The sequence below is a fragment of the Heptranchias perlo genome, chromosome 11, assembly GCF_035084215.1.
Source record: "Heptranchias perlo isolate sHepPer1 chromosome 11, sHepPer1.hap1, whole genome shotgun sequence".
NCBI classification, from domain to species: Eukaryota; Metazoa; Chordata; class Chondrichthyes; order Hexanchiformes; family Hexanchidae; genus Heptranchias; species Heptranchias perlo.
The window spans coordinates 42,710,088-42,737,971 of NC_090335.1; the positions used below are offsets into that span (position 1 = coordinate 42,710,088).

Sequence of the window (27,884 nt, forward strand, 5' to 3'; positions counted from 1 at the left end):
GTTCTTGATAAATATTAATTAAAAAGAATAAAAATGTCTGGCCAACAGCTTCTATTACTTAAGAGGATGCAGCGATATGATTGCCAGGAGCAGTAACATTAATGTCATATTATTGTGATACCACAATGCCAAATCTGACGGGATAAATTTCTCACAGCAATTTCAAAGTCTCCAACTTCACACTAAGGAAATGACTCATATAAATTGAGCACAGACTTGACCTTTGCTACGTGTCTCCCCTAATGGTCTGACCAAGGTCACGACCTCTCTCTTTGGGGAGGCTTAAGGATGTTGGTAGATTGACATATTGCACTACCTCTGGGTAACTGTATATACTATAAACAAAATAAATGTGGATTTTAACATTTGTGATTTATTAAAGAGACAAAGCCTCTGAGATAAAATGTTCATAATGATGATATTGTATCAGCCCATCTCTGCCTCAACATAATTCTAACATACTTTCAGTTAACTTTGCCCTAGTAACTGAAATGCTAGTTTCAGTGCAGGCTCTTTTTATCAGTTTTGTCCATTGTAGTTTGTTCCAGGAATTGGGCCTACCTGAAAAAACTCAACCAAAATACATCTTTCCTTTTTGGACTAATATCAAGCATGACAAAAGGAAAAACTCTTCAAACACGAATTCTGGGTTGTGGACAACTTTAGTGTTTGCACAGCTGTTGTCATCTAGCAAGGCAGAAAGTGGACCGAGGACATTCTAAACAGCTTATTCTATTCTGTGAACATGCCTGGGTAATGTATTTCAAATACAACTTTCAACCTTGACTTCCTAAGTCATTATGATAAATGGCTTGCATCTCTACAGTGCACCTGTGAAATATATGGATAATGCTGTGTTACCGGAAAGCACCAATAAACCTGAAGATAGTCTATTACAAGGAAAATTATATGGTCATTAACCTGATCAGAACTAAGGTAATTATTTCATTTTACCCTCCCCTCCCTTCCGGTGTGATCACTAAATGAAAATTTGGATGCATTAGTTCAGCAAAATTATTTGATTTTGTGATTTCAAACTATTTAAAATGGGATGACCAGGTGGAACACTTTTTAAAGTAGCAAATGCCTGTATTTTATTTGTGTTGAAATAAGCCCATCTGAAAATTAACCTGATTTCTTATAAAACTCACATTTGTCTGTACTTAGAAAGTCCATACCAAGTGTGTCATCGTGTTCTGACTCTTACAGTAGAGATAATTGGAATCTATCCAGACACAAGCTCTGACTCTCATCAAAGGAGACATGAGTTAGAACAATACTCTTAAGTTGATTGAACTAAAGAGAAGGAAAACATTATCTAACAAAGTGAAATATCTATGTCACAGACCGCATGTTCAAATCTATAATATCAGTAGAAACAGAGAAAGTGGCTTTCTGTTTCAGAAAAACCGTCATTACAGGGAACGAAGTTCCGAGATTCCAGAATGGGTAGCAGGTCTGCAAGAGGGCAGCAAACCCTCTAAAAAGCAGGAAGATTTGAGTACAGGAGCTAGGATGTCTTACTGCAGTTATACAGGGCCTTGGTGAGACCACACCTGGAGTATTGTGTGCAGTTTTGGTCTCCTTACCTAAGAAAGGATATACTTGCCATAGAGGGAGTGCAGCGAAGGTTCACCAGACTGATTCCTGGGATGGCAGGACTGTTGTATGAGGAGAGATTGGGTTGACTTGGCCTGTATTCACTCGAGTTTAGAAGAATGAGAGGGGATCTCATTGAAACGTATAAAATTCTGACAGGGCTAGACAGACTGGATGCAGGGAGGATGTTTCCCCTGGTTGGGGGGGTCCAGAACGAGGGGTCACAGTCTCAGGATACGGGATAGGACATTTAGGACTGAGATGAGGAGAAATTTCATCACTTAGAGGGTGGTGAACCTGTGGAATTCTCTACCACAGAAGGCTGTGGAGGCCAAGTCACTGAATATATTTAAGAAGGAGCTAGAAAGATTTCTAGACACAAAAGGCATCAAGGGGTATGGCGAGAGTGCGGGAATATGGTATTGAGATAGAGGATCAGCCATGATCATATTGAATGGCGGAGCAGGCTCGAAGGGCTGAATGGCCTACTCCTGCTCCTATTTTCTATGTTTCTATGTTTACATGTCATTTATATAGCACCTCTCACAACGTGCCAAAGGGCTTTACAGCCAATTAACTACTCATTAATTTTGAAGTGTAGTCACTGTTGTAATGTAGGAAACATGATGAGGCAGTAGAAATATTTCTGCAGGAAGAGAAGCAGAGGACGGTGATATACTTTGGCACTGCGCTGTGTGGCCCCACAGAGAGCTACCTTTGGGGAAAGAGATGTCCAGGGAGTGAGTGTACTCAGCATGTTTTCCTCTTACAATGACCTCATACTTTGTTACATAAAATTATATTGAATTTACAGCACAGAAACAGGCCGTTCGGCCCAACTGGTCTATGTTGATGTTTATGCTGCACACAAGCCCCTTCAACTAACTCTATTAGCATATCCTTCTATTCCTTTCTCCCTCATGTGCTTATCTAGCTTCCCCTTAAATGCATCTATGTTATTCTTGTTAAAGTGCTTTAATAGCCTACCATCAATGCCCATGAGGCTGCATGGTGCTCTTGACAATCCCAGCTTTCACTTGGAAGTCTTCCAGCACTCACATTCTTACATAGATTCACCCCGCAGAAGCCTTGCATGGAATGTAATTGCTTGTTGCATGCAATAGTCATCACATCTGTTATTGGCTGTATGCAAACACCTAGGCTTTACTGCATGTCATAGGAACAAAATCCTGCAACACTGTAAAATTGCAGTGACCTGTCCATGGAGAAGGAATCAAAATTGTTTTAGCAAACAGTGCATTTGTGACTTGTTTGATGTGTCCGTGTACACCTGATTGGCAAATGTTACTGGTGTTCTCGATGGCAGTCTGGAATCAGCATAAAAGTTAAGACCTTTACAGCCAATTGACAGTGCAGTGCTTGTGGTAGAAGTAGGCTGTCAGTCCACTTGCAGTATGCTGGCTTCCCTTGTAAACCAAAGTCTCTGCAGACCACTGCTCTTCTGACAAATGCGAGCATGTGCCTGTACATTCTGGTATGAGGGTGCAGGAGCGTGAGTGCTGTGCACCTCTGGTGTTGCCCAATCAGGCTGGTATTCCTCTGTGACTCCTCTTTGTTTCAAAAAGAAAAGCTGCAGCGACAATTTCCAATGGGAAACCATTTGTGCCCTGTTTAGAATGGGGGTGGGGGGGAGCAATATGGCAGCCTCACAACAAATGGCACAAAAGCAGATGTCAAAGTAGCAGACAATAGCAACAAAAAAAACCTCTAAAATGAGTCAGAAATAAACTTTAAACTGATGCTATGACTGTTAATGCTAAGCACTTTAAATTCTATTCCAACTGTTCCCTAGTACCTAGCAAAATATCGTTTTATTCAGGTAAGAAAGGAATCAACACAACTGAGGCAGAAATGACAAGATGGATCGTATGATCTAATTTTTATCTCATTTGCGTAGAACTGACCAAAAATAGGTGGGCACTTCCCACATCCGCTAGAAATGACGTGAGGCGGGCAAAATGTAGGTGGAGATCTGGGGTAACGGAATTCTGCCCAATCTTCCAGTCAGGTTATCCCAATATATGCCTGTAATTAGCTGGACCAGATTGAAAATTCCAGGTTAATATATTAGAATATTATTGACCTTATGTAGCACTACTCATGGACAAAAAAACCTAAATCTCTCTTTCTTTCTTTCCCACTTTAAATTCTTTTTGTGTCATTCTCTGTTTTTATCTTTTCTTTCCTCTCTATGGGTGTCACACAGATTTCTCTTTCTTTTTCTCCTTTTGCTGTCTCACTTACCTTTCTGTAAATTTCTTCTCCACTCTCTCCCCTCTCTCTTCTGTCTGTCTCCAGTGTCTCTCACACATGTTATTTTACTGATGTACTTAAAGGGTTAATTTTTTAATTTCATGCCACTGGTGGGGAGCCTCGTCCACCAGCAGCGTATATTGAAAACTCGGGTGCATGATTTTCCAATCATTGATGCATGCCCAAATTTCCAGTATGCATTTCCCATGGATGATGCTCCCTTTCGGAAGCACAACTTCAGAAAATTACCCCTAATATTTATCTTTTACCTTTTTTAAGACCTATAGTATGCAAGAAGATTAACGGCAATTTATACTGAGTAAGAAGTGGGGTTGGGAGAGACTATACGAGACATGTCTCGGTCAGCTGTGGGCAGTTCTGGACTTAGTTTTAAGGAATGAAGCTGAGCAGGTGGAAGGAGTATCAGTAGGAGTGCATTTTGGTGGTAGTGATCATAATTCAGTTAGATTTAGAGTAGTTATGAAAAAGGACAAACATAGAACAGGAGCAAAAGTTTTCAATTGGGGGAAGGCCAATTTTACTAAGCTGAGAAGTGATTTAGCAAAAATGGATTGGAAACATCTACTTGAAGGGTCTAGACAGAGTAGATAGAGAGAAACTGTTCCCATTGGCAGAATGGTCAAGAACCAGAGGACATAGATTTAAGGTGATTGGCAAAAGAACCAAAGGTGATGTGAGGAAAAGCTTTTTTACACAGCGAGTGGTTAGAATCTGGAATGCACTGCCCGAGGGGGTGGCGGAGGCAGATTCAATCATGGCCTTCAAAAGGGAACTGGACAAGTACTTGAAAGGAAAAAATTTGTAGGGCTACGGGGATAGGACGGGGGAGTGGGACTAGCTGGATTGCTCTTGCATAGAGCCAGCGCAGACTCGATGGGCCGAATGGCCTCCTTCTGTGCTGTAATCTTTCTATGATTCTATGAAAGTAAATCAGTGTCAGAACAGTGGGAGGCATTCAAGGAGGAGATAGTGAGGGTTCAGAGCAAATATGTTCCCACAAACAAAAAGGGTGGCACTCCCAAATCTAGAGCCCCTGGATGTCAAGGAGCATACAGGAGAGGATAAGGTAAAAAAGGGAAGCTTATGTCAGATGCCGAGAGCTCATTACTGCAGAAAGCCTAGAGAAGTATAGAAAGTGCAGGGGTGAAATTAAAAAGGAAATTGAGAAAGCAAAGAGAGGGCGTGAAAGACCTAATTACAGTCTTGGTCCAAACAGGAACATAAGAGCTGAATTCCAGAGGTGAGGTTAGAGTGACTGCCCTTGACATCAAGGCAGCATTTGACTGAGTGTGGCACCAAGGAGCCCTAGTAAAATTGAAGTCAATGGGAATCAGGGGGAAAACTCAACAGTGGCTGGAGTCATACCTAGCACAAAGGAAGATGGTAGTGGTTGTTGGAGGCCAATCATCTCAGCCCCAGAACATTGTTGCAGGAGTACCTCAGGGCAGTTTCCTAGGTCCAACCATCTTCAGCTGCTTCATCAATGACCTTCCCTCCATCATGAGGTCAGGAATGGGAATGTTCGCTGATGATTGCGCAGTGTTCAGTTCCATTCGCAACCCCTCAGATAATAGTAAACAATTTTACAACACCAAGTTATAGTCCAACAAATTTATTTTAAATTAAATTCCACAAGCTTTCGGAGGCTTCCTCCTTCATCGGGCGGATGGCCTTTTGCCTCTTGCTTGGATGAGTGCAGCTACAACAACACTCAAGAAACTCGACATCATCCAGGACAAAGCAGCCTGCTTGATTGGCACCCCTTCCACCACCCTAAACATTCACTCCCTTCACCACCGGTGCACGGTGGCTGCAGTGTGCACCATCTACAGGATGCACTGCAGCAACTCGCCAAAGCTTCTTCAATAGCACTTCCCAAACCCACGACCTCTACCACCTAGAAGGACAAGAGCAGCAGGCACATGGGAACAACACCACCTGCACGTTCCCCTCCAAGTCACACAACATCCCGACTTGGAAATATATCGCTCACCACCACCTTCTCAAGGGCAATTAGGGATGGGCAATAAATGCTGGCCTTGCCAGCGACGCCCATCCCATAAATGAATAAAAAAAAGTAAAATCAAAGAAAACCAAAAGATGTTTTATAAATACATAAACAGCAAGAGGATAACTAAGGAAAGAGTAAGGCCTGTTAGAGACCAAGAAGGTAATCTATGTGTGGAGGCAGAAGATGTGGGTATGGTTGTTAATGAATACTTTGCGTCTGTCTTCACAAAAGAGGGGGACAATGCAGATATTGTAGTTGAGGAGGAGTGTGAAACTTTGAATGGGATAAATATAGTGAGGGAGAAAATATTAAGGGGATTAGCATCTTTGAAAGTAGATAAATCGCTAGGCCCCGATGAAATGTATCCCAGGCTGTTAAGAGAAACAAGAGAGGAAATAACGGAGGCTGTGACCATCATTGTCCAATCTTCTCTGGCTACGGGCGTGGTACTGGAGGACTGGCAAAGTTGTACCGTTGTTTAAAAAGGGAGAAAGGGATAGACTGAGTAATTACAGGCCAGTCAACCTAACCTCGGTGGTGGGCAAATTATTGGAAACAATTCTGAGGGACAGGATAAACTGTCACTTAGAAAGGCACGGACTAATCAAGGACAATCAGCATGGATTTGTTAAGGGAAGGTCGTGTCTGACTAATTTGATCGAATTTTTCGAGGAGGTAACAAGGATGGTCGATGAGGGTTGTGCATTTGATGTAGTCTACGTGGATTTTACCAAGGCTTTTAACAAGGTCCCACATGGCAGACTGGTCAGAAAAGTAAAAGTCCACGGGATTGAAGGGAAAGTGGCAAGTTGGATCTAAAATTGGCTCATTGGCAGGAAGCAAAGGGTAATGGTCGACGGGTGTTTTTGTGACTGGAAGGCTGTTTCCAGTGGAGTTCCGAGGGCTCAGTACTAGGTCCCTTGCTTTTTGTGGTATATATCAATGATTTAGACTTAAATGTAGGGGGCATGATTAAGAAATTTGCAGTTGATACAAAAATTGGCCGCGCGGTTGATATTGAGGGGAAAGCTGTAGACTGTATGAAGATATCAATGGACTGGTCAGGTGGGCGAAAAAGTGGCAAATGGAATTCAATCTGGAGAAGTGTGAGGTAATGCATTTGGGGAGGGCAAACAAGGCAAGGGAATACACAATAAATGGGAGGATATTGAGAGGTGTAGAGGAAGTGAGGGACCTTGGAGTGCATGTCCACACATCCCTGAAGGTAGCAGGATAGGTAGATAAGGTGGTTAAGAAGGCATACTTGCCTTTATTAGCTGAGGCACACAATATAAGAGCAGGGAGGTTATGCTCGAACTGTATAGATCGCTAGTTAGGCCACAGTTTGAATACTGCATACAGTTCTGGTCATCACATTACAGGAAAGATGTGATTGCAGTAGAGAGGGTACTGAGGAGATTTACGAGGATGTTGCCAGGATTGGAGAATTTTAGCTGTAAGGAAAGATTGGATAGGCCGGGGTTGTTTTCTTTGGAACAGTGGAGGCTGAGTGGAGATTTAATTGAGGTGTATAAATTTATGAGGGGCCTAGATAGAGTGGATAGGAAGGACCTAGTTCACTCAGTAGAGGGGTCAATAACCAGGGGGCATAGATTTAAAGCAATTGGTAGGAGGATTAGAGGGGAGCTGAGGAAAAATGTTTTCACCCAGAGAATGGTGAGGGAACTCACTGCCTGAAAGAGTGGTAGAGGCTGAAACCCTCATCGCATTTAAAAGGCGCTTGGATGTGCACTTGAAGTGCCGCAACCTACAAGGCTACAGACCAAAAGCTAGAAAGTGGGATTAGGCTGGATAGCTCTTTTTTGGCTGGCACAGACACAATGGGCCGAATGCCCTCCTTCTCTACCATAAATTTCTATGATTCTTCCTATGAAACGTACGTTAGAGAAATGAAGGGGCAAAGAGTCAGGCCAGAAGGAACTGTAGAAGGGACTGTGGTTGGGAGGAAGCAAGAGGTTGGTGTTAAAATGTGGGAATGCATAGGCAGAATGGACTACTGGTTGTGAGAGCGCAAGGAAGTGCTGGACTTGGATGGGAGTAGGAGTACTGGGATTTGGCAATACTTGGTGGGGATGTATTTTGGAGCCTTTGTACGTAGTTGGGTTCTGGCAGCACTCATAAGGGAAGACTGGGTTTTGGAACTACTCATGGGATAGACCGTGATACCTGGGAGCACTGGAGGGAGAGGAAAACAGCCCAGGGGATTCTGGAGACTGGGAGGTCCCTGCAAGTTGGAGCTTTAGAAGAACTTAAGGTTCTGTGGACACTCAGGGAAGGGGTTAGTGGTACTGAAGGTGTTGGTTACAAGCTCAAATTAGTGGGGCTAGAAGAACTGAGGAGTTGTGCGGTGGGACCAATGGGAGAGGGTGGGACATTGGAAGAGTGGGATGGACAGTTGATTTAAAGTACTGGGGAGGTATAGTAGAGGGGTCTAGTTTGTGAGAGCACTGAAGGAAAAGATGGGACTGGAAGCACTGAGGGGGGCATTCAGAGTTGACAGGCTCTGGGGTTTGTTTTTGGAGGTAGTTCTACTCTTTGTTAGTTTCTGTCTAATCTTTGATTTACCGAACAGTTCTATGCAGCTAGTGTTTATGCATCATCAGCCCTTTCATTATTTAGTGCGTTTATAAATTATTTTTACCACCTCAATTGATGCACTTATTATACTTTTATAGATAATTTCAACCAGCTATTTTATTGAGGTTACAATCAATCAAACCAAAGATTAGAAATAACTGTTGGTGATATATCAGATGAACGAAAGTGTTAATTTGACATTCCTCTGTCCGTTATTTTAACAAGAGGCACTTGGCCATTTATTATGTCAAACTGTAGTTTCTAGCCTCCAATCTCTTTCATTTTGTGATTGAAAGATAAATATGACACTATTTGGTTTCTTATTTCCAAAGTTTTTTCTTTACTCTTTTTCTGAATGTGAAACTGAGTACAAAATGAATGCTGCCACCTCAGGGGGTTTTAAGCAATTGTAGATATTTTTCATAACTCGTGATCTGGAGGAAGAATTCAGGTCAAGTATTTCAATTAAAATATTTCAATGAAAATACTTCAATGAAAATGCATAACCTTTGCATTACATCATTAAAAACCTTATATTAATATATATTCCCTTTCTTTCAGACATGTGTCAGTACTGAAGCATTTCTGGTTCCTAATATTTGCACTAATTTAGACTTCATACACAGAGACACTGGGAAGTTATAAAATATATTAAGGATAAAAGTTCTGGAAATGTCACTCTCGACCCTGGTATGTATTTGTGAACATTTTAAAAATGAACATTTTAATAATGCTTATTGTTGCGATTTGTTTTACAGGGTGATAGTCATTTGTATAACTGCCTAAAGACTATGATCTTTATTTGCTACTTAAAAGAATGAATTTTATTTTTAACTCATTTGAGTACTGTGGTAGTTTGTGGAATATGCATATATGCAAAATATATTTTCTAAGATGACTGCTGATTATTATTTGAAAAATTGGATTGAACTAAGATTAATGGACCCCTGGCAACCATCCCAAAAAAACTGAAAAATCCCCTGGATGTTCTATGTCCATGCTCCAACTCTGGCATACTGCTTGACCCCTGCTCCTGCCACTATATCATTGGTTTTGTGACGTGAGGGGCCTTATGCAAGTTGTTGCAACAATGCTACCAAAGTTCCAGATATTGACCATTCCTCTTTCGAGTGGGATTTTAGTTTCTATAATTAAACATTACATTGAAGTAAAAATTCACAACAAAAAAGTTATTTTTCCATACTTTGGCATACTTGAACAAAGTTCCTTGCCCTCCCCTTCTCTTAGTGATGTGCTTCATAGAATGACCCATCTTTTTTATTCGTTCATGGGATGTGGGCGTCGCTGGGAAGGCCAGCATTTATTGCCCATCCCTAATTACCCTTGAGAAGGTGGTGATGAGCCTCCTTCTTGAACCACTGCAGTCTGTGTGGTGAAGGTTCTCCCACAGTGTTGTTAAGTAGGGAGTTCCAGGATTTTGACCCAGCGACGATGAAGGAACGGCGATATATTTCCAAGTCGGGATGGTGTGTGACTTGGAGGGGAACGTGCAGGTGGTGTTGTTCCCATGTGCCTACTGCCCTTGTCCTTCTAGGTGGTAGAGGTCGCGGGTTTGGGAGATGCTGTTGAAGAAGCCTTGGCGAGTTGCTGCACTGCATCCTCTAGATGGTACACACTGCAGCCACGGTGCGCCGGTGGTGAAGGGCGTGAATCTTTAGGGTGTTGGACGGTGTGCCAATCAAGCGGGCTGCTTTGTCCTGGATGGTGTCGAGCTTCTTGAGTGTTGTTGGAGCTGCACTCATCCAGGCAAGTGGAGAGTATTCCATCACACTCCTGACTTGTGCCTTGTACATGGTGGAATGGCTTTGGGGAGTCAGGAGGTGAGTCACTCGCCGCAGAATACCCAGCTTCTGACCTGCTCTTGTAGCCACAGTATTTATGTGGCTGGTCCAGTTAAGTTTCTGATCAATGATGACCCCCAGGATGATGATGGTGGGGATTCGGCGATGGTAATGTTGTTTAATTTTTAAGTTTTAATTTTTACTCTTTCTCCCTGAAGGCAGTGTCCAAAGACCTTTGTTATAAATGAGACAGAAATCCTACACCGGCTATGTGGATCAAAACAAATATGATCCCCAAGGATAGATGGTATTTATCCCGGAGAGCTGAAAAAGACTAAGGAAGAGATTCGTGAAGCACTGAGAAACATTATGAGGGAGTCATTGGACACTGGGGAGGTGCCAGAAGATTTGAAACAAGCCAATATAGTGTCCATAGTCAAAAAGACAAGAAAGACACGGGCAACTGCAGACCCTTTTGTCTTACTTCTATTCTATATAAAATAAAGTATCGATTATCAGAAGTAAGCATGAAGATCATCTGGACAACCATAACCTAGCTAACAGCAGTCAGCAGGGATTCGGAAGGGGATGATCCTGCCTGACCAATCTCCTCAACTTCTTTGAAGAGGTGACAATCCAAGTGGACTGTGTGGTATAACTTGACTTCCAGGGGCCTTTTGACAAGGCTCCGCCAGAAAAACTATTAAATAATCTCAAAGCTGTGGCGATTCAGGGTAAATCCTAGGAATGGATGAAACTGGTTGAAGGGTCGAAACAACAAGTACTTGTTAAAGGAGCTACTGTTATTAAAGGGGAAGTATTGACTTCTTTACTAAAAGGCCATTAGACAGAAATGATGTGCCTTAATGAAAGTTTGTTTCAATGGCCTACATGGGGACAAGTGGACTGTGGGCAGCACTTCTCAATCATGGTCACTGGACTGAAATGTAATGATGTCAAGGGAAGGGAGGTTCTACACAAAATGTCTGCTCCCAAGCTGCCTCTAAGGAGCAGTTCCAAAACCCTAAATAGGGTAGCAAGGGATGGCTGAGAGACACCAGTAAGACTACAGTTTACTGTATAATATTTATGAAAAATGGTCAATTCAATGGACTATCCCACCTTTAATATAAACTACAGAATTTTTTTAACTGTATCTTGCCTTGTTCCTCAGGTTAACTCTTTTTGTTAACTTTAGTTATCTAAACTGTTATTTATCACAACTTATTTGTGGTCCCTAGAGTGATTAACATAATTGAGAGCTGTTTATAAAAGATTGATAGAAAATACATAGATGTAACGTTCAAGTAAGTCTCCTCCAGAAATAAATCATTAACTGTGGTATTTGAAGACAGAAGGACCCCGAAAATCCGCAGAATACAATCTCTAGAGGTTACGCCAGAATAATGAATACCGGTGGCTCCAGCACTAACCCCACCAGTCAACAGAAAAGCACCTCAGTTGGATGGGTCATGGGCATGCATGCTACTGCAGGCAAATCTCTAGTACTCACCTGCCTCATACAGCACACAGAGGGTTGCTCAGTCCTCCGTCCCCCACTCACAACCTCTCCCCCCCCTCCACCCGCCTTCTCCCTGACCTCTTGCACTCTTCCATAAGCACCCTGTGTAAGGGGGGCAATTTTGATTTTTTTTTAAAGTTCTGGGCACTGAATGGCCTGGACATCCCTGGTGAGGCCCACTTATTACCCACCTGGAGGTGAATGTGCCTCATCTTATTGGGTGTCCTGGCCTCAGTACACACCGGATCCCTAATGAACCGGGAATCCTGGTGTGGGGAGTCTCCAATTTTGGCTCCTCCCCTCTATGACATTTGACCACTTACGTGGCAGGCCAAAAAACCCCAGAAACAGCATTGACCCAGTGCAATCGAGTCCCTGCCTTTTTCAGTGGGTTGCGTTGGTCTCCTGCTGGAGTGTGGCAGGACCCCTGAGGAAACTCATGGCCAAGATGTCTAAACAAGTACATGTCGTAGGTGGTGGCTTTTACATTTAAAATGTTTCTAGCTGATAAAGTGTTGCCAGTATTTAGGTTGGAACAAGCTGAGCTCATTTAGAGCTTGGTTCAGTGACATTGATTTCAAATACAAGATTTTAACCTTCAAAGCTTTGTGATGATCTTATCGGAAACAGGTGTCCACATCCTTCCACTTATATCTTGGGTATTTTAGGTCTACTTGATTCTAGCCCCTTATTTTGTAAATTTACCATTGTTGATTCTGTTCTATGAAGAATTTTGCACACACAAAGGGGTCAATTTTCGGATGGCCGATGGGTGCGTTCGTGGCGGGGGGGCTGCTAAAATTGGGGATTCCCGGGGCGGATCCGGAGCCCGGCTCCAACCCACCCACTTCCAGGTTCCCCAATGACGCGCTTAGATGCGTGTGCAGCCCCCGCATGCGGGATTCCCACTGGCAATTAAAGCTGGCGGGATCCCACTTAAAGCAATTAATTACATAGTTCAGGTCGTTTGCAGACCTGCTTTGGAGGATATTTTAGGAGGGGTGGGATTTTCATCTCAACAGAGCATGTTTCCCTTGCTGGGGGAAACACTCCCAGTTGAAACAGATATGTTGCAGCCACCAGCCTGTGGGAGCTGCAAAGGTCCATTTGACAGGTGTCGGGGGGGGAGACCCTCACTCATTGCAGGAGGCCACTCTGTCACTTTGGACAAAGTTCGGTTTGCACCACCCTCCTCCTAACACTAAAATTCAGTAACTTGGAACCTCAACCCTGGTGTGCAGACACATTTACCTACCTTGCGGACCCCCTCAGACATACATCTTCCAGATGGGGGCCGCCATAGCTGCAGTCATGACCTCCTCAGAGGACGAACAGCATCGCCAGCCACGCCGTCCACCTCAGACACATGGAGCTCCACAACACAGTGCTGTGACACATCCACCTGCACAGCAGGAGGGAAGGCAACTGCAGAGAGAGATGCGTCGCAGAAGGCACTACCCTCACCACAGGGTCTACAGAACGAGGCTCAGCTTCCTGGACCTCTCTGAGGAGCAGTGCATACAGAGGCTCAGAGTCAGTCGCCAGGTAGTCGCGGACATCTGCAGCCTCCTTAATGACGAGCTGCTCCCGGATGGACTGAGCAGCATCTTCTTACCTGTCACTGTCAAAGTCACCACTGCCCTCAACTTCTTCACCTCGGGATCCTTCCAGGGTGCCACCGGGGACATCACCGGGGTCTCTCAGTTGTCTGCACACAAGTACATAAGGCAGATCACCAATGGCTTGTTCTGCAGGGCCTCGCACTATATCAACTTCCCCATGGATGACCTCAGGCAGGGGGAGAGGGCAGTGGGATTCCACGCTGTGGCTAGCTTCCCATGGGTGCAGGGTGTAATCGATTGCACCCATATAGCAATACGAGCAACTCTACACGAGCTAGGACTGTTCATCAACAGGAAGGGCTATCACTCCACGATCACTCAGCTCATCAGTGACTACCGCAAGAGATTCCTTTACGTGTGCACCAGATACTCTGGCAGCTGCCATGATTGCTTCATCCTCAGGGAGTCCAATGTCCCACCCCTCTTCCACGCACCCAACACCCGCAAGGGCTGGCCCCTAGGACAAGGGATACCCCCTGCACACGTGGCTTATGACATCTCTGAGGAACCCCACCACCGAGCATGAGCATCGAAATAACGACAGCCACATCGCTACCAGGTCTACAATTGAGCAGGCTACACAGAGTGGGACGCACAACAGAGAGGGGTGCCGCTGGAGGAGGCCCTATCCACATCTGCCACCCATATTGAGGAGGAGGAGGAGCAACCCATGGGCAGAACAGCGGCTCACCTGGCTGCTCGTGAGGCCAGGGAGTCACTGATATGTGAACGGTTCTCTTAACATCAGACAGTGTGAAGAGTCCAGTCCTCATCACCTGGACAGAGGAGCGGCCACACCAGCCCCCGCCCCCTCCCCCACCCCCTGCACAAAACAGTGGTGCAACTACACCTACACCCACTGTAGAATGACCCAATGGGTGGCATCAACTGTGCGTGTTCATGGTGAACCTCATGAAAGGGACTTATTGCACAAGCCAGTCAAGAAATGGGCAAGACGTGGCAGTAGTGGTGATAATAATAAGATTTATTGTGAATGTGAAAGAAAACAAATAAAAAACATGACAAATCGTCAAACACCCTTGTGCATCCCCTTTGTGCTCACAAAACTTTTGCCTTACGCTTCCTACTACTCCTACGTGGTGCTTCCCCTGTGGCTGAAGCAGAGGTAGTGGCAGGTTGCTCTTGTTCATGCTCTGACTGATTAGATGCTTTGGGCCGACGCCCTCTGGGTTTCGGTGCCCGTGAAGGCCCCTCCAAAGACTGCTCCACCTGCACCTGTGCAGGGGCAGACTCGATCACCTGGAGAGGAGGCAGCATTGCGGGTACTGGTTGAGAGGGGGAGCAACGGGTGAGACGTGGGAGCGCTTTGAGTGGCATCCCCACCTCCATGTCCCTTTTCGTCATCATCCCTCTCTTGGGTCTTCTGGCATCTCTTCTCCTATCAAGGCAAAACACAGAGAGGCATGATTGAGTAATGGTTGCATAGTGACCCACTGCATGCATTGGTGTGGGTGGGGGTGAACGTGAGGGAGATGCATGGCAGGGTGCGTGTTAGACATAGCCATGAGATTGTATGAGGATTGGGTTGCATGGTAGTGTTCGAATGGGAACTGGGGCGGTGAGTAAGTGCAGGCAAAGTGAGGATGATGGTTGAGTGGATGTGAGGAGTGATTCAAAAGCATCGTGGTGGCAGTGCAGAAGGAGTTGTGTGATGGTGGAGGTAATGTGGAAGACGGAGTGTGGGAGAATGCGTAAGTATACTCATTTTGGCTGACCTGGTTAGGTCATTAAAGCGCTTCCTGCACTGGACCCAGGTTCGGGAGATGTTACTGCTGCTGGTGACCTCATCTGCCACCTCGAGCCAGGCCTTGGTGGCAGAGGGAGGCCACTTCCTCCCATCAGATGGGAAAAACGTTTCCCTCCTCCTCCTGACCCCATCGAGCAGCACCTGGAGTGAGGAGTCTGAGAAGTTTGGAGCAGCCTTGCCTCTGGGCTGCTCCATGCTGCCAATTTGGTTCTTTGCTGCAAGAGGAACATTGGAGGACTGCCCCTTTAAATAGGGCTCCTCCTGTTGACAGCCTGTGATGCCGCTGTGCAGGTCTGCAACGGAAAACCCGGAAGCACGCGTAAGTACCTTCAATTAGGCTGTGATCGCACGCGAAACACCCCGATTTCACTGGGCACGTTACGCACTCGCCCAGTCGATCCCCCACTGCCAACCCGCCTCCCTCCTAATATCGGGCCCACAGTGTCAAGAAAGGGGGAAGAAAGAAACAAGAACCAATTAAAGGATTTGCTAGACAAGGCTGAAGTGTTGGAAAGTCCTTTGTATCTCAGTCGTATTCTCCTATTTGATGATTTCTCCAACAACTGATATTTAAGCAATTTGCAATTTGAGGCATTCTAATCTGTCTAGAGCATCTTGGGCAAATTGTACTATTGAAGCATCTTATATAGTGGTCAGTTTATATCTATAGTCTGGCTTTATCTATAAAAAGAGAACATATATTAAACCATTAATATTGTTTTCTTAGGCTTATGGATTCATGAAATGCAAGTAACTGTAAGTTATATTAACACCTCCTTTGCGGAAAGAGAGAGAGCTTCCCTGTTGGTGTACTCTCTGTATTGTAATGCAAAAAGCATAAGGAAAATACTGTGAATGCTGGAAATCTGAAATAAAACCAGAAAATGCTGGAAAAGCTCAGCAAGTGAGGCAGCATATGTGGAGAAAGAAACAGAGTTAACATTTCAAGCCGAAGGCCCTTCGTTAGAAATGGAAGATGTTAAAGAGTTAAAATTTTTAAGCAGGTACAGAGCCAGGGAAAGGGGAGGGGGGAGGGGGAGAACAAAAGGGAAGGTCTGTGCTAAAATAGAGGGCACGAGTGATTAAATGACAAAAGGGATGATGGTGCAAGGCAAGGAAGGTGGTAATGGGACAGGTTAAGAAACAAAAGATGGGTCTAGAGTAGCTGTAAATGGCAACAGCTGAACTATTACCAGCACTTGCTGTCCGAAAAAATGGGAGCAGTGATTGTGATCTGAAGTTATCGAAATCAGTGTTGAGTCTAGAAGTTTGTAAAGTGCCTAATCGAAAGATGAGGTGATGTTCCTCGAGCTTCCGTTGAAACAATGTAAGAGGCCGAGGACAGACAGGTCAGAGTGGGAGTGGGACGGGAATTAAAATGGCAAGCGGCCAACAGGTCAGGGTCACGCTTGCAGACAGAGCGGAGGTGTTCAGCAAAGCAGTCACCTAATCTGCATTTGGTCTCCCTGGTGTAGAGGAGACCGCATTGTGAGCAGTGAATACAGTATAATAAATTGAAAGTAGTGCAAGTAAACTGTTGTTTCACCTGGAAGGAGTGTTTGGGGCTCTGGACGCTGGGAAGGGAGGAGGTGAAAGGGCAGGTGTTGCATCTCCTGTGCTTGCACAGGAAGGTGCTGTGAGGAGGAGGGTGGGTATTGGGGGTGATGGAAGAGTGGACCAGGGTGTCACAGAGGGAGCAATCCCTTCGGAATGCTGAAAGGGGAGAGGAAGATGTATTTGATGGTGGGATCGCGCCGGAGGTGCGGAAATGGTGAAGGATGTGGAGGCTGGTGGGGTGGAAGGTGAGGACAAGGGGGATTCTATCATGGAGAGGAAGGGGTGAGGGCAGAAGTGCGGAAATAGGATGGACATGGTTGAGGGCCCTGTCAACTACAGTGGAGGGGAATCCTCGGTTGAGGAAAAAAGAAGACATTTCGGAAGCACTGGTGTGGAAGGTGGCATCGTCAGAACAGATGCGACGGAGATGGAGAAACTGGGAGAAAGGAACAGAGTGGGAGGAAATGTAATCAAGTTAGCTGTGGGAACCAGTGGGCTTATAATAGATATTGATGGACAGCCTATCCCCAGAAATGGAGATAGAGAAGTCGAGGAAGGGAAGGGAAGAGTGGGAGATGGACCATGTGAAGGCGAGGGAAGGGTGGAAATTGGAAGCAAAGTTGATGAAATTTTCCAGTTTGGGGCGAGAGCAGGAAGCAGCACCAATACAGTCATCAGTATACCTTAAAAAGAGGTGAGGGAGGGGACCTGAGTAGGACTAGAACAAAGAATGTTCCACGTATCCCGTATGGGTCCCAGCTATGCCTGCCTTTTTGTGGGATACGTGACACCCTGAGGTAAGTCATGCTGGAGTATAATTCCATAAATGCTGCCAGCTTTCCAACCACTTATCATCAAAGTGATGTGGCACTTTAACTTTTGGATAAGATTCATTAGGTGCAGCTCTCTGGGTAGCTGCAGTCACTCACATTGCACTTGCACACTGTAGTAAGGAAGCAGGATGCACCATTTTAAGTGAGAGGCTCACAGGGCAGGATTGGCACCAAGTTGGGGAGCTGTAGCTCAAGAGCAGGACCTCGGAATAGAACTGATATTTTCTGAAGAGGAGCAGCAAAGATGATCAGCATCAAAAAAGTGGTATGTGGAATTCATGGATCAAAGATGATTTTAGGCTGAAAAGGGCCAGCTTGTTGCTGAAAATTGATTGTGGGGGTTTCTGGTTTAATAGTCCAAAGTATTTTTAAAGTGTTCATGCTGACCTGAAGTCCCCCCTTTATGAAGTTCGAGGCCCAATGTGTGTTGCATGTTTTAGAAAAGTTGGTGCTCAGCTGAAATCTCTCCTTTGCACAGTCTGAGGTTCAGGATGTGCCACACAATTGGAAATAAGTTTTGTATTTAGTTATCTTCTTTGGAGTTATTAATTTGTTTCATAATTTCTGCATCAATATGCGGAGATGAAGGTGAGAGAAATGGTCATTATGTTTACTTTTCTTCATACAGGCAAGTTATTCTTTTACAGATTTGAGGGATAATAACTGTCTTGCCAGTTGGAGAAAAGGCTGCAATTGGTGACTTAGCTCTGCTGTGAACACAAATTTTATAACCATATAACTGAGCAAACAAGACCTAACTCAAAATGTTGGAAAAATGTAAGAGGAAAAGAAGATATGAGGGTGAACATCATTCATTCTTATCCAAGTGGGAGTTTGCCTTCTTTTTGTAGAGTGTAATGGAAAACTAATGTGCCTTCTTTGCCATGACAATCTATCTCAGTTCAACTCCTCAAATCTTCAGCAGAATTTTCATACTAACCATGAACATGTGGGTGAGGTTTTTCCAAAAGTTCTCAAATTCAAACATTAAAAGGGAAGACACTGAAAAGTCAACTTGAATGACAAAGAGGTGTTCAATAAATTTACTAAACAAACCAAGATTGTGAGGCTGATTTTAGTGTGTGGTATGGCCCTTCTCTGTCTGATTTCTGCTTCATTTTGCCCTGCACAGATTTCAAGTTGGACCAGTTGCCTGATTGGCTGAAGATATCAAGATGCCACCAATTATTTCTGCACCCGCTGGTACACCTACCTGCCATGATCATAAGGCCCTGTCTTATAATCTAAGTATGTAGAAGGGTTTATGCTGAGCTGTTCTATCTCCTCTAATGACCAGCTGTGGCCTGAAATTTGTCTGGACCTCCTTGCAGGCATGCTGCAGTGCCGACCTATGAGGAAGGTGCTATCCTCCTCTCAAGCACCTCACACAGCACCACCTTGACTTCAGCAGCCATCGAAAGGTCGGGTGATGGACTACTCAATCACTCGTCTGTAGACTCATGCCTGCACCTCGAGTTCCCTTTCCCTTCACCTTGGCCTGCCACCTATTAATACTCTGCCCCTTCAGCATTGACAAATGCTGATGGGTTGAGATGCCTTTTCCAAAAGTTTTCAGAATTTTTGTTCCCTCATTGTGACTCTCCCCTTTAATTGTCTTCAACCCTTTAAATTACATCTACATATGCAATTTTCCTCTTATCACTCGTGTGACCCATCTAAATCTGCACCTAGTGCTGTGAATAATTATGCTAATGAGCCTAGACTGGAGAATTGAGTATTACTTGAACTGAACCTTCAGGCGCAATTTGCACCAATTCCAAGATATATATATAGCTCATTTAGACCTCAACAGAAAAATCAGCTTGTAACTCTAGTTTCATATCAGGTTGCATAGAACATTGTCCTTGCAAGGGTAATTTTGTGATGTAGAATCCTGAACTCAGATAACAACCGACTACAAAAGAAAGTTTTAGATCAGCACATGTCTTGTCACACAGTAGAACACCAGGGGGAAGAATTTCCGCGGTGTTCTTCCAATCTCCTGCCATAATTCGACAGAAGATTGGCAGAAAACCTGAAGATATGGTGTTAACAGCACTTTACATGGTTTCCATCAATCTTTTGTCGAAGTTACCACGGGAGATCTGGAGAACACCAGGGGGAAGAATTTCCGCGGTGTTCTTCCAATCTCCTGCCATAATTCGACAGAAGATTGGCAGAAAACCTGAAGATATGGTGTTAACAGCACTTTAGATCTATGTAATGTTTGAATCACAATTGCATCCAGAGGTGTACATATTTCAACCTCATATCTGATGAGTCTTGTGATGTTGAAGAGAGGCCTCAGCTAAACTTTTTATGTACTGTATCTGATCACTGCACTGTGAAGGAAGAACTGCTTGACATTGTGGGCTACATTTTCCTCCACTGTATTGCTTGAAAACAGATGGTATAGCAATGAAGGAAGAAGGAAAATGGGACAGGGCTCCACCAGATCCTCGCCTCTCAGATCACTGCTAACAGTCTTCCTTCACCTCTTGCCCGCCTGACCCTCTACCACCCTATTGCACCTAAATGATTGTAAACAATTTTACAACACCAAGTTATAGTCCAGCAATTTTATTTTAAATTCACAAGCTTTCGGAGACTTCCTCCTTCCTCAGGTAAATGTTTACATTTACCTGAGGAAGGAGGAAGTCTCCGAAAGCTTGTGAATTTAAAATAAAATTGCTGGACTATAACTTGGTGTTGTAAAATTGTTTACAATTGTCAACCCCAGTCCATCACCGGCATCTCCACATCACACCTAAATGATGGCAAGGCCCGGGAAAGCGGCCAATTTCACTGCCTTTCCACACTGTACCATCGCCCCCAGGTACTAGTAGATGAGGTGGTACCTGTCGGAGGAGTGGCCATAATCCAACTGCTGGCCATGCTGGAGGGAGAGGGCTTGATACTGGCCATCTCTCGCTCTCCGCTCCGTCCATATCCACTCGAGAAGAATCCAAAGATAAAAAAATCTTTGTGGTCCTTCTCCCCCTTTTTCAGTTGATTCCCCTTTATGGTACTGCAGCACCGATACATTTGGCTGGCTCCCTCTGTGTGGTGGAGGTACTGCCAAGAGCCTGCCCTGCATCTTTAATGGCCCACAACCCAGGAAAATGGGATGGGGTCATGGTGAGGTTGGGGCGGTGGGTGGAAGCCCTACCCTGACCCAGCTCCAGCAACAAAATTGATCTGGAGGAAGACTCACCCATTAAAAAGATTGAATCCAGGCTGCAGATATCAAAGATCTCTTGAAGACCGAGGAGAAGGATTGTGTAATGTTTGTAATTCTGTGAGTCATCTTATGTATCACTATTTCCAAAAGCCTTAATGATGGATGAGAAGGGTGTCAGCTCACCTCTGCAATTGAGTTTGAAACAGCTTAAGTTTATTTATAAACCCAAACATGGTTTGTATAAGTTCCGAGAACAAATTTCATCTTTCTTTGTAATTCCAGATGTAATTTGTTCAGTTGGAGCAGTTAGAAATGGCAAATACAAAACCTATTGAGGGTCTGTCAGTTCAGGGTTTGCTTTGACCTTTTCTTGCATGAATACTTCCACAGGATTGAGCAATTCAAAAAAAATAGCCATCACTTTTTCAACTTGAAAGCCAATGGATTGCACAGTGAAGCACGAGGTCTGAAGGGAGTTCTTTAATCAGATTTTTGAATTGTCTGTGATTCAGTGCATGGGTTTCAATGTAATTCACAATTTCCAAAACAATCTTTATAATGTACTTCAAATTTAGATGTTTTGACACCAACTACTCCTGATGAATGATGTAATGAGATGTCCAGAATTCAGGAAAGCTATCATTAGCTTTACAAAGTCCCATTCATCTGCTTACTGATCCTAACATCGTTGTCGCCCTATCTGTAGCAATGACAGTAAGTTTCTGTAATGGTACGGTGACTTTCTGAATTACAGACTATACAGTGCAATGACTTTCAAGAGGATTAACTGATACAGGTTACAATGTTAGACATATATCCTGGAGTTTAGCAACATAATGTGGGGGATTAGGGAGAAATTTCAGAGTCTCATTTTGTCAAAGTTCTACCTGTGGGTAATAACATCCTTCAGGAGGTTAAATAATTGGGGTACTATGACAATGACGATGACGATGACAACAACAATCAAACAGCAAGATAGGACACTGAGGTTACAAAGAGTTTGGTTCAGCCTGAGACAGTGGCCAGGAAGGGGAATGGATTCAGTGGTGAGGGTACAGAATTTTTTTTGCAGGGACTGAAGATGTCATGATGACACAATAGTACATGTTCTGTGGAGGGAGTGGATTGGATGGGGTGGATTATCATTTGCATATTCATGGCACTGGCATGGCACAGACCTTGTTGTGTGATCTTGAGACTTTTATTGACCTTTAGACTGATAATTGTTTTCCAAACAACTGAATGTATCCTTCTCTGCCTCCTGCTCTGTCTAGAAATCTGCCTCTGCTTAACAGTTGTACATTCTCTTTGGTATCTGTAAGGTCTTTCTATAATCAGGCTAGATGATGTGGCTCTGTTAACTCTTCAATAAAAGTCCCACCTCTGACTCATGCAGTTCTCTACATGGCACCATCTCATTGAGAAGGGTGACCACATGCAGGTTTCTCAGATATACCAGCTGATAAAATACTATTCAGCATCTACATGGGTTATCTACACTGAGATGTCAACATTGCCTACAAGCCTTTAATTTCATGGATTAATCTTGCTAAGAATTACACAGAAATGAAGAGTCCACTACAAATTATTGTAACATACTGAATCAAAGAGTAGTTTAAAATCAATGAGGTGCACCATGCATTGGTGTTTGTATTGCATCAGCTTTAATGCTGTATCTTAACTTTTGCATAATCACAGAACGAAGACCAGTTTTTATGCTTGATTTATTCAATCATCTTATTACTGCTCTTTAAAATTACCATGAAGAGAAGTTTGAGAAAAGTGAACAGGGTGATTTGTGAGTAGTTCTCATATTTTATTATTTCACCTCTTTGTGTGGAGTGATCCAATTCACTTCTGCTGGTCAAGACAGGCAGCAGAGCAAATTAAATGCATCTACTCACAGCTGCAGTACTTCCCCTTGTTAGTAATTCTGTGCTGATATTATCAAAACCTGGAGCCTTGTTTGTCTTTTAAAGTTTTTTGAATGATCAGGCTACGCCTTCATGATTGATCATAGACTACATAGAATTACCATATGAAAACAGTCCATTTGGCCCAATTAGTCCGTGCTGGTGTTTATCCTAATCCCATATTCCCACCCTGTGTCTATAACCTTTTATCTCCTTTTCTTCAACTACCTATCTAACCTATTTCTAAAATTTGACATGATCTCTACTTCAATCATTTTGTGAACAGCAAGGTCCAACAAAGAGCAATGAGATAAAGGACCAGATAATTTGTTTTAGTAATGTTGATTAAGGGATAAATATTGACCAGGACATTGAGCTTCTTCGAATAGTGCCACGGGATCGTTTATGTCCTCCTGAGACACAATTGGTTTAACTTGGTTTAACATTGCATCTGAAAGACGGCAGCTCCAACAGTGCAGCACTCCCTCAGTACTGCACTGAAGTGTCAGCCTAGATTATGTGCTCAAATCTCTGGACTAGGGTCTTAACCCATGACCTTCTGACTCAGAGGCTAGAGTGCTATCACTGAGCCAAGTAAGGGAAAAGTTGTGTCCGGAGCATTATTTCTTAGCCAGAGTGAAATGCTCTGACCCAACTGCCGAATTTGCTGCACAGAGTTGCACAAGTTTTCCTGCTTCTTTACTGGAAGCCTATTTAGTTTAATTAATATACGGCAGTCCATTTGTACTACTAAAGTTAAATGGTACGTTGCTTTGGCAAAAGCTGTCAGATATATTCATGCCTACAACTTTGTCATTATGTTGACTTGTTGGAGGGGTTTCAACACATTCTTGTGGCAACAGATTACAAGATAAACTGGGATGGATACAGCAGATCACCAGATGAGGTGTCCAATAAACAATTGTACACAAACAATTTTTTATGCTTCCTGTACTTCAAAGTAACAGCTTCTTAGAACAGGTATGGATGATGATTTGGATTAAATCAAAGTTTACAACAGCTTGACTCTGGTGTTTAAACTATACTGTGTATGTATCTAGTTGTGTCATGTGTTTATAGTTGCAGCATTGTCTGTAGTGCACTTTGCCCTGGATGAACTTTTTCCTTCTACTGTTTAGCTGATTGAAAACTCTTGAATCTGAAACACCATTCATTAACTCGTACATCATACAACAGAAACTGACAAATAAATTATACACCTTTTGGCTTTTACTAATATGGGTCCCAGCTTAAAAGCAATTCATCTTTTTAAGCAGAAGTGAGTAAAGTTTGAATTCTGCAGTAAATTACCATGAAGCATGATTCATCATGTTGCTACACTGCTCATAGGAGACTGCATGCACTTATAACAGAATAACACTAAGAATATGAGCAACAACATACCAACATTTTTAACGACATTTTTATCAAGACAAATTTATTTGTACTGTGCTAAAATAAGATATGGGAGGAATTGGGGAAATATGAATGGAAATATACTGGTTCCTAGGGAAATTTAGAACTTGAAGTGAAGGTAAAATAGAACAACTTGCATTTATATAGTGCCTTTAATGTAGTAAAACGTCCCAAGGCGCTTCACAGGAGCATTAGCCACATAAGGAGATATTAGGACAGGCTACCAAAAGCTTGGTCAAAGAGGTAAGTTTTAAGGAGCGTCTTAAAGGAGGAGAGAGAGGTAGAGATGCAGAGAGGTTTAGGGAGGGAATTCCAGAGCTTAGGGCCTAGGCAGCTGAAGGCATGGCCGTCAATGGTGCAGCAATGAAAATCGAGGGTGCGCAAGAGGCCAGAATTGGAAGAGCGCAGAGATCTTGGAGGGTTGTAGGGCTGGAGGAGGTTACAGAGATAGGGAAGGGTGAAGCCATGGAGGGATTTGAAAACAAGGATGAGAATTTTAAAATCGAGGCCAGACCGGGAGCCAATGTAGGTCAGCGAGCACAGGAGTGATGGGTGAATGGGACTTGATGCGAGTTAGGATACGGGCAGCAGAGTTTTGGATGAGCTCAAGTTTACAGAGGGTGCAAGGTTGGAGGCCAGCCAGGAGAGCATTGGAATAGCCGAGCCTAGAGGTATGAAAGGCATGAATGAAGAATTGTATATTCTAAGCTTTGAGTACATGAAGAGGAGGAAGCTGATAATTTCAAAAAAGAGGGACAAGAGGAAGAAGATATCTTTTGTGATGGAACTGCACAGGGTCCACTCTGATTGTTTTTTTTTTGATTGAAATATCTCGGAGAAGGGTTGAGGTCCATAGTGCGACACTCCACAATGCTTGAACATAGAAGAAGAGAATATGAGGTAAATCACAAAGTAGTGATTAGGTGATGATGAGCATAGGTTTTACAAACTTGCAGATTATAGGAAGCAGAGAAAACTGAAGGAGGTATGGGGTTGCAGAGAAAGAATGAGTTAGAATAGGAGATGGTGAGATTGAGTCTTGATTTTGATGGTGAAGATACAAGGAAGAGAGTGTAAGCTGATGAACTGGAAGCTTTGAAGGAATAAGAAAGGAAAATTCAGAGGAACAAAACTATGATAGTACTGATAAAACAGGGAGAAGCCAGAAAGGTTGCTTAAGTTGAGGCAAAAGTGAGAGAAGGATCATCAATGCATTGACATTTTTTGTTGTATGCTACCCAGGAGTCAGGAAAGGTGCTGGAGGAGCCTCCACAAATATGGGAACAGTACTATAGCCCTAGAAGAAGTTGGACTCTGTGGAAGAATTATTAATTCCAGGAATAGACAGGACATAATACATATGTCCTGTCAAACTGGGGGGGAGGGGATCCTGAATGTAATGGCCAGATAGGAAGCATCTATAGCACTGGAAAAATGTCAAAAATGACGATCTATTTCTTTAGAGGTGCTGATATTTTTTGGTATATATGAAAAACTATGGAATGAAAAGGCCTATTTGACTCATTGAGCCAGATCCTTCTGACATCAACTCTGCCAAGATTATTTTACCTCCTGAGAGAATGAATAAGCTCATGTAAAATTTCTGAGAAGTTCTGTGAAATTTCTCCAGGTATCAACAGCAATTGAATTAAATCTACAGAATAACAATCCAACCTTACCAATAATGGAATGAACCCTAACCAGTTGCATCCAACAGGCTGCAACTGTCATGTTGGAGGATTAACGTTAGTCTTATTTCAAAGGTTATAGTAGTCTTGGCAGAATATTAATCCTTGGGATGCTGGCCTCCTCAGAAATGAACTGAGAGGTCATTCCATCCTTTAAAGCTGTATTTCAAGTTCTTTTGTATGAATGGTGCTGCTGATATTGCTCTATCTGCCTGCCATTATTTCAGGACATTTGATAGTATTCCTAATGGTTTGTCCCAATTCTCGTAATACTTAACCTCTACAAAGAGTGTAAGGCATCCTGTAATGTTTGATTTAACAAAGCTTTAATAAAAGATGACCAACTTTTATTAAATGTCTTACACAGTAAAGTAAAAAGGGGTTGACTTCACTACTATATACCACTTTAAAACACAATTCTAATGTGTCAAAATCTACAGACTAAACCACCACAGGATCAGCATCAGAGGGTACTGGAATTCAAGATTGTCTCTTCAATTCTGCCTGACTTTCGATCATTCCAAAGAGCTCTGAGTGGCTAGATCGCTGAATTGCGTGGAGTAGGGTGACTACTAGTGTACCAGTGTAGTCAGCAAATTGACAATTCAACCAACCTGCTTGACTAACCAAGCTCACCCAGTCTTGTAATGCACAATGACATGAATAGATAATCATTGTATAACTAGTGTAAGACCGACTACACAGTGACACTCATATTTTAAGTGCCAAGTCTCTTAGCACTTCCTCTCTGTGGGGTGGGCGAGTTGGAGTTCTTACCTCAGCAGTTTTTGATATGTTGCTTCCTCACTCATTGGATGTCCTGCACCTTCTCATAACTTTTAATTCCCATAGGAACATAGGAATGGTCATCTTTTATTAAAGATTTGTTAAATCAAACATTACAGGATGCCTTACACTCTTTGTAGAGGTTAAATATTATGAGAATTGGGACAAACCAATATAAATTCTATCAAATGTCCTGAAATAATGGCAGGCAGATAGAGCACTATCAGCAGGACCAAAAAAGACCATTACGGTCCATCTAGCCAGTCCTATACCCAATGCATTCAAGATCCTCTCCCACTCCCTGCATTTGCCCAGCTAAAGCTGTTACTGTCTCCTGTACATTTCCTGAATGAATAATCCCTCCAGTCCCTTCCCAATTATTCAATTCAACCCTACAGCTTCCAGAGGGAGGGGGGAAAATACCTTCCTAATGTTGCTGCCATCCTGCTACCTGTCATGATTAAGGTGCTCCCACTCCTCCAGCTGGACATTTAGCCAGATATCCTGCTCATCCCATCCCATATGTTTCTGTGCTTGGCCTCCCTTTCACTTGCATTACAGAGACTGGAATAGCTGTACTTTATGACAGTCCATTTCTCTTGCTGAACAGGAAGAGAAAGCACCAACAAATCCAGACAACATCTGATAACTGATTTAGGTGCAAAAGACCAGAGACTCATTGGGCAGGTCAGACAGGATGAAAAATAGATAAGGCCGAGACATGGTGCGGTGAATGGGAGGCAGAGTGGTGGCAAAATCTAAGTAGACACGTGGCGGGAGGGGACAATTTGAGGCTGATTCACGAGCATCGTACTGATAAGGGTCATTGAGTCATTTCGCTAGATCGGGGACAAGACTGGGAGAAAGACAACTTCAAGGCAGTATCTTACTAATATAGAGAAGATGGAAGGATCTTGGGACATATGGAAAGGGCGTAAGAATCTCAGAGCTATAGAGAGAGAAGAGGAGGCATGAAAATTGCAGAGGAGCCGAAAGACACAAAGAGGGTGGGTAGAGTTTGGAGACCATGGGGTAGAAGGTAAGATCTTAAAATGGACAGTCAATCTGGAAGACATTGCAGTGAGAAGCAGCAAGAAAGAAGGGGATGGGGAGTCATAAACCAAGATGGAATGGGATCTGGGAAGCACAGCAGAGATAGGAAGATCCTGGAGACATAGAGTTGGCAGGCCGACAAAAAATGGAATATCCTTTTAGATCTACATAAGAACATAAGGAAGAGGAGCAGCAGTAGGCCAAACGGCCCCTCGAGCCTGCTCTGCCATTCAATTAGAT

General features: G+C 43.5%; 1 long non-coding RNA gene across 1 annotated transcript; it reads left to right on the plus strand.

The window, feature by feature from the left end:
* The first annotated feature begins 555 nt into the window (after positions 1-555).
* On the plus strand, positions 556-11,622 carry LOC137326946 (uncharacterized). The gene is made up of 3 exons (XR_010964308.1): positions 556-936; positions 9,065-9,193; positions 10,524-11,622. It is a non-coding gene; the product is annotated as an uncharacterized lncRNA (long non-coding RNA).
* The last annotated feature ends 16,262 nt before the right edge of the window (positions 11,623-27,884 follow it).